We start from the raw sequence: 8,030 nt of genomic DNA on the forward strand, positions 1-8,030 counted from the left end.
CTGCAAGCACACATATATACAGTGGTTAAATCACCACACCGGCTACCTGCAGCTCGGCGCTGTCACCCTCGACCAGTCACGGCCCAAGCATCTCAGGATCTTGATGATGACCGCCCGGGTCAATGGGCACGAAACGTCCTGTCTGTTTGACTTTGGAAGCACGGAGAGCTTCATACATCCGGACACGGTAAGGCGCTGCTCTCTCCAGATATCCCCCGCATCCCAAACAATCTCCCTCGCATCCGGATCACATTCGGTGCAGATCCGGGGGTACTGTGTCGCCAACCTCGCGATACAGGCGCGGAGTACGCCAATTTTAAACTCTATGTCCTCCCCCATCTCTGCGCTCCTCTCCTGTTAGGACTGGACTTCCAGTGCAACCTCAGGAGCCTGACCCTGAAGTTCGGCGGACCCCTACCCCCTTTCACCGTATGTAGCCTCGCAACCCTTAAGGTCGCCCCTCCCCCGCCCTTCGCGAACCTCACCGCCGACTGTAAACCCATTGCCACCAGGAGCAGGCGGTACAGTGCCCAGGACAGGGCTTTCATCAAGTCAGAGGTCCAGCGACTCTTGAGGGAGGGGATCATCGAGGCCAGTAATACCCCAGGTGGTGGTCGTCAGGACCGGGGGAAAGAACAGGATGGTTGTAGACTACAGCCAAACCATAAATCGGTGCACGCAACGCGATGCGTATCCCCTTCCCCGGATAGCGGACATGGTGAATCAGATTGCACACTATCAGGTTTTCTCCACGGTAGATCTGAAGTCCGCATACCACCAGCTTCCAATCCGCCCTGAAGATCGCCACTACACGGCCTTTGAGGCAGACGGCCGCCTCTTCCACTTCCTCCGGGTCCCCTTCGGCGTCAACAACGGGGTCTCGGTCTTCCAAAGAATGATGGAACAAATGGTGGACCAGTACGGGCTGCGGGCCACATTACCTTACTTGGATAACGTCACCATCTGCTGCCATGATCAGCAGGACCATGACTCTAACCTTCAGAAGTTCCTCCAAACCGCCCAAGCCCTCAATCTCACCTACAACAAGGAGAAATGTGTTTTCCACACAACCCGACTAGCCATCCTCGGCTATGTCGTGTAAAACGGAGTCCTAGGGCCCGACCCCCACCGCGTGCGCCTCCTCCTGCAACTCCCCCTTCCCCACTGCCCCGAGGCCCTGAAAAGATGCCTCGGGTTCTTTTCATATTATACCCAGTGAGTCCCCAACTATGCGGACAAATCCCGCCCACATCAAAGCCACCATCTTCCCCCTGTCGACTGAGGCCCGCTTGGCCTTCAGCCGCATCAAGGCAGACATTACCACGGCTGCGATACACGCGGTGGACGAATCCATCCCCTTCCAGGTGGAGGGCGTCGCGTCAGATGTTGCCCTGGCCGCTACCCTTAACCAGGCAGGCAGGCCCGTGGCTTTTTTTTCCCGTGCCCTCAACACCACCGATATTTGACACTCCTCTATCGAAAAGGAAGCTCAAGCCATTGTGGAAGCTGTGCGGCATTGGAGGCACTACCTGGCCGGTAGGAGGTTCACCCTCGTCACCGACCAATGGTCAGTAGCCTTTATGTTCAACAATACAGCGGGGCAAGATCAAGAATGGTAAAATCTTGAGGTGGAGAATCGAACTCTCCACTTATAATTACGATATTGTGTATCGTACGGGGAAGCTCAATGAGCCCCCAGATGCCTTGTCCCGCGGCACATGCGCCAGCGGGCAAGATGACCGACTCCGGGCCATCCACAATGACCTCTGTCACCCGGGGGTCACCCGGCTTCTCCACTTCATCAAGGCCCGCAACCTGCCCTACTCCACCAAGGAGGTCAGGGCCATGACCAGGGACTGCCACGTCTGCGCGGAGTGTAAGCCACACTTCTATCGACCAGACAAGGGCCACCTGATGAAGGCATTTGAGCGCCTCAGCATCGATTTCAAAGGGCCCCTCCTCTCCACTGACCGCAACACGTATTTTCTTAATGTCGTTGACAAGTATTCCCGTTTCCCCTTTGCCATCCCATGCCCCAACATGACCGTGGTCACTGTCATTGAGGCCCTCCATCGCATCTTCACCCTGTTCGGTTTCCCCACTTATGTCCACAGTGACCGGGGCTCCTCTTCCAGAGCGATGATCTACATCAGTACCTGCTCGGTCAGGGCATTGCCTCGACCGGGACTACCAGCTACAACCCCTGGGAAAACGGACAGGTGGAGAGGGAGAATGCGACGGTATGGAGGGCCGTCCTTCTGGCCCTACGGTCTAGACATCTCCCAGTTTCCCACTGGCAGGATGTCCTCCCCGACGCGCTCCACTCAATTAGGTCGCTCCTTTGCACATCCACGAATGAGACCCCTCATGACCGCCTATTTGTCTTCCCCAGGAAAACCACCTCCGGGGTCTTGCTTCCGTCCTGGCTGACAACACCAGGGCCTGTCCTCTTCCGAAAGCTCGTGAGGAGCCATAAGTCCGACCCCCTGGTCAAGAGGGTCCAGCTCCTTCACGCCAACCCGCAGTATGCCTACGTGGCGCGCCACAACGGTCGACAAGACACAGTCTCCCTCCAGGATCTGGCACCCGCCGGTTCCCCTGCGACCACCACCTACCCGCCCCACCCTACACTGGACACTGGTCCTGCCCCTACATGGCCTATAACGCCCCTTTCCCCATCGCCGGCCCACCATGATGAAGCTGCAGAAGACACGCTCCCGGAGTCAACAAGCCCAACACCCGTGCCCACAGCGACGAGTTCAACACCGATGCACGCAGCGAAACCAGAGCTGAGGCGATCACGGAGAACGATCAAGGCGCCGGACAGACTCGATCTGTGAGCCCACTTCACCCCCGCTGGACTTCAATTTTTTAACAGGGGGTGAATGTGGTGAATGTATTACTGCGACCATTCACCATTGTATTGCATTACATTGTATCATATTATGTTGATGCCCTTGTGGGCTCCGCCTATTGCTCCGCCCCCTCGGGGAAGTATATAGATCTGCAGCCAGTAGGCGGCACTCAGTACAGAGCTGTCACAGGCAGGCACAGATCTAGCTGATTAAAACCACTCTTCACTTCAACTCAGCGTCTCGTGTGAATTGATGGTCGCATCATGGTGTGTGTGTGTGAGAGAGAGAATTGGTGTGTGTCAGAGAGAGTTGTGTGTGTGAGAGAGAGGGTTGGTGTGTGTGTGTGTGTGTGAGAGGTGGTATGTGTGAGAGAGGGTTGGTGTGAGTGTGAGAAAGAAGGTTGGTGCGTGTGCGAGAGCTGGTGTGTGTGAGAGAGGGTTGGTGTGCGTGCGTGTGAGAGAGAGTTGGTGTGTTTGCGAGAGAGGTGGTGTGTGTGTGAGAGAGGGTTGGTGTGTGTGAGAGAGGGTTGGTGTGCGTGCGTGTGAGAGAGAGTTGGTGTGTTTGCGAGAGAGGTGGTGTGTGTGTGAGAGAGTTGGTGCGTGTGTGAGAGCTGGTGTGTGTGTGAGAGAGGGTTGGTGTGTGTGAGAGAGAGTTGGTGTGTTTGCGAGAGAAAGTTGGTGTGTGTGTGAGAGAGAGTTGGTGTGTGTGTGAGAGAGGGTTGGTGTGTGTGAGAGAGGGTTGGTGTGCGTGCGTGTGAGAGAGAGTTGGTGTGTTTACGAGAGAGGTGGTGTGTGTGAGAGAGAGTTGGTGCGTGTGTGAGAACTGGTGTGTGTGTGAGAGAGGGTTGGTGTGTGTGAGAGAGAGTTGGTGTGTTTGCGAGAGAAAGTTGGTGTGTGTGTGAGAGAGTTGGTGTGTTTGCGAGAGAAAGTTGGTGTGTGTGAGAGAGAGTTGGTGTGTGTGTGAGAGAGAGTTGGTGCGTGTGTGAGAGCTGGTGTGTGTGTGAGAGAGGGTTGGTGTGTGTGAGAGAGAGTTGGTGTGTTTGCGAGAGAAAGTTGGTGTGTGTGTGAGAGAGAGTTGGTGTGTGTGTGAGAGAGAGTTGGTGCGTGTGTGAGAGCTGGTGTGTGTGTGTGAGAGAGAGTTGGTGTGTGTGAGAGAGAGTTGGTGTGTGTGAGAGAGAGTTGGTGTGTGTGTGAGAGAGTTGGTGTGTTTGCGAGAGAAAGTCGGTGTGTGTGTGAGAGAGAGTTGGTGTGTGTGTGAGAGAGAGTTGGTGCGTGTGTGAGAGCTGGTGTGTGTGTGAGAGAGTTGGTGTGTTTGCGAGAGAAAGTTGGTGTGTGTGTGAGAGAGAGTTGGTGTGTGTGTGAGAGAGAGTTGGTGCGTGTGTGAGAGCTGGTGTGTGTGTGAGAGAGGGTTGGTGTGTGTGAGAGAGAGTTGGTGTGCGTGCAAGAGGTGGTGTGTAAGAGAGAGTTGATGTGTGAGAGAGCTGGTGTGTGTGAGAGAGAGTTGGTGTGTGCGTGACAGTGTGTGTGTGAGAGAGGGTGCGTGTGTGAGAGAGCTGGTGTATGTGTGAGAGTTGGTATGCATGTGTGGTAGGGCGTGTGTGTGCGTGTGAGAGAGGGTGACTGTATGAAAGTGTGTGAGTGTGTGTGTGTGTGAGAGCTGGTGTGTGTGAGAGAGGTGGTGTGTGTGAGAGAGGGTGCATGCGTGAGAGAGCTGGTGTGTGTGAGAGAGTTGGTGTGTGTGACAGTGGGGGGGTGTGTGGGAGGGCGCGTATGTGTGTGTGAGAGCGGGTGTGTGAGATTTGGTGTGAGTGTGTGAGAGAGAGAGTTTTCTGTGTGTGTGTGAGAGAGTGTGTGTGTGAGAGTGTGCGTGTGAGAGTGTGTGCGAGAGTGTGTGAGTGTGTGTGTGAGAGAGTGTGTGCGAGAGTGTGTGTATGAGAGAGAGTTTTCTGAGTGTGTGTGAGAGCGTGTGTGTGTGAAAGAGTGTGTGCGAGAGTGTGTGTGCGTGTGTGAGAGTGTGTGCGAGAGAGTGTGTGTGTGTGTGTGTGAGAGAGTGTGTGCGAGAGAGTGTGTGTGTATGAGACAGAGAGTGTTCTGAGTGTGTGTGAGAGAGAGTGTGTGTGAGAGAGAGTGTGTGTGAGAGAGTTTTCTGAGTCTGTGTGAGTGTGTACGAGAGAGAGCTTTCTGTGTGTGTGAATGAGAGAGTTGCTGAGTGTGAGAGTTTGTGTATGTGTGAGTGAGAGTGTGCCTGAGTGATAGTGTGAGTAAGAGAATGTGAAAGTGTGTGAGAGTGAGTGTGTGTGTGAAAGAAAGAGAGGGTGGAGATGGGGAGGGGGAGAGTTGACAAGGATCTGTACGGTGCCCAAAACGATAACAATCTCCTGGATGTTTTATTGCCTACTGCAAAACCTATTCCCAAGGAAGGTGCAAGCGAGTACATGGAACCAATGTCCATAAAACTAAATGTTCTTGAAATACTCAGGACAAATACCATCTATGGAGAGATTATCACGTTTCAGGTTGAGGTGATCCTTTACCAGTCATGTTGACCGATAGTTAACTTTCTTTCTTTGTACATTTCCAGCATTTTCTTTTTGCTTTAGAACTTTCAGAATTTTCAGCACCTACAAAATGTTGCTTTTATACATGGAATCAAAGACTGATTACAACAAAGAAGGAAGCCATTCGGCCCATTGTGTGCCTGCCGGATCTCTGCAAGGCCGACTCAGCTAGTCCCACTACCTAGCCATTTTCAACACAGTCCATCGGTTACTTTTTCTCAAGTTGCAGATCAATTTCCCTTTTGAAAGGGGCGATGGAGCCCGCCTCCACCACACTCTCGGGCAGTGCACTCCAGATCCAAAGAACAAAGAACAAAGAAATGTACAGCACAGAAACAGGCCCTTCGGCCCTCCAAGCCTGTGCCGACCATGCTGCCCGTCTCAACTAAAATCTTCTCCACTTCTGGGGTCCGTATCCCTCTATTCCCATCCTATTCATGTATTTGTCAAGATGCCCCTTAAACATCACTATCGTCCCTGCTTCCACCACCTCCTCCGGCAGCGAGTTCCAGGCACGCACTACCCTCTCCTGGGTATTCCCTGCAGGCAGGTGTTTTTCCCGATGTTGTTTGGTCCTTTCGTCAATCGTCTGAAATCTGTGTCCTCTGGTTCTTGACCTTTCCACCAATGGGGACAGTTTCTCCCTTTCTCCTCTGTCTGGACCTCCTGGTGATTTTGAACACTTCTATCAAACCTCTTCTCAACTTTCTCTTCTCCGAGGAGAACAGTTCCAGCTTCTCCCATCCATGAGAATGAAGACCCTGCTCCCTGGAACCATTCTCTTTAATGTTTTCTGCAATCTTTCTCATGCATTCACATCCTTCCTAAACTGTGCTGCCCAGAATTGGATACAATGCTCCACTCTAGACTGAACTAGTGTTTGATATTATGATTTTTTTTTGGAGGGGGTTACTGTATTTCTTTAGTGCCTTTCACCGCCTCAGGACAATCCACAGCGCTTTACCGCCAATGAAGTATGGTCACTATTGGAGGATGCACGAGTCAATTTGTGCAGAGCAAGCTCCCAACAATAGCAATGTGATCTGACCAGCTGATTCATTTTAGTGATGTTGCCCTGGTGAAACATTGTTTAAGAAACACAATGATGAAGATCACCGTCAAACTCATTACTCAGCTATTTGCATGTGAAACCCACGCGGTGATACACTGTACATAGTTACTGGCCTCGTTCCTCTCCATCTCCATCACCTCCTCCGGCATTCCCACTCTCTGAGTAACTCTCCAAGTCTTGCTTTGACAAAGGGTCATCTGAACTCGAAGCGTCAGCCGTTTTCTCCCTTTACAGATGCTGCCAGACCTGCTGAGAATTTCCAGCATTTTCCCTTGTGGTCTTGCCTCTTGTTGCATCCTGTGGTGAATGTGTAACCACTATAATTCACGCTGTACATTACTGTGTCCCTGTGGGCTCCATCTGTGAGCCGTTGTGCGGCTCTGCCCACAGGGGGAGATGAGGAGCATGTACAGGGCTCCGCCCTTGGCTCCGCCCCTGACAGGAAGTATAAGTGCTGCGGTCCTGCGAGTCCGCCCTCAGTTCAGCACAGTGGCAGGCAGGCTCAGTTGTAAGCCGATTAAAGCCACAGTTTACTCCAACTCGTGTCTCTGGTTGAATTGATGGTCGTGTCACATCCCTCCATCTCCCCCGTTCTTTCTACCTTTGGCAGCATTGCCTTCAGCCATCAACACCTTCAGCTCTGGAATTGCCTCTCTCTGGTATCAGCCCCGCTCTCCTCCTTTAAGCCTCTCCTTACAACCTATGCCTTTGATCAAGTTCAAGACATATGTCCTGATGTTCCCCTCTTTAGCTCAATGGCATCTGTTGAAGCACCTTGGTATGCATTGCCACAGTAAAGGTCCTTTGATGTCCCTGTCCTTAAACGCAACGTTTCCCATGAAGGGAATAAATGTTGATCATCGCGAGCAATGTTAAGCTAATCAGCCCTTCAAGGGATTGTTGTTTTACATCCTCCTTCATTTCGCTCTCCTTTGAAGTTACAGAGAGCAAATTGGACGGGATTAGAATCAGTGATCCCTCCTCCCCCACCCCCTTGGGCCTCCCATCCTATGAGGTGTCAAAATGACCCACTGTAGAAAAATGCAGCAACACAAGAGGTTCATGGCCCAGTCAGTGCTGCCCTCTGCAAGATCCACCCATTAAACTCAATTTCAGGTCCCTTTTCACTGTTTTCTTTTTCAAACATTTATCCACTTTCCTCTTCCAGCTGGGTATTTGGATCAGTTTCTGCCTCTGCACCCCATATTCTAACAATCCTCGAGTGAAGAAATATATTTCTCATCGCTGCCTTTTTTTGATGAGGAGCCTAGGTTTATCTCTCACTCGCCCACCACCGGAAATAATGACCAGCTCTCTTCCTCCCCCCACCCCCCCCAGTTCCTCTCTTGAAAGTCTCTTGAGTCGAGAGACGGTTTCTTGAAACATTCTTTCAGTGGGAATGTGGGTGTTACTGGCTAAGTCAGAAGGCCAGTAGATCTATTGCTGCCTGCAGTACCTCACCCCAAAGGTATGCATACGTCTAGACTATGTTATTTGACTCATTTGCCTGTGAGGGATGTCACAGGCAACCCTGATCTCATCACCC

This window comes from Scyliorhinus canicula, chromosome 16, assembly GCF_902713615.1.
Source record: "Scyliorhinus canicula chromosome 16, sScyCan1.1, whole genome shotgun sequence".
Lineage (NCBI taxonomy): Eukaryota > Metazoa > Chordata > Chondrichthyes > Carcharhiniformes > Scyliorhinidae > Scyliorhinus > Scyliorhinus canicula.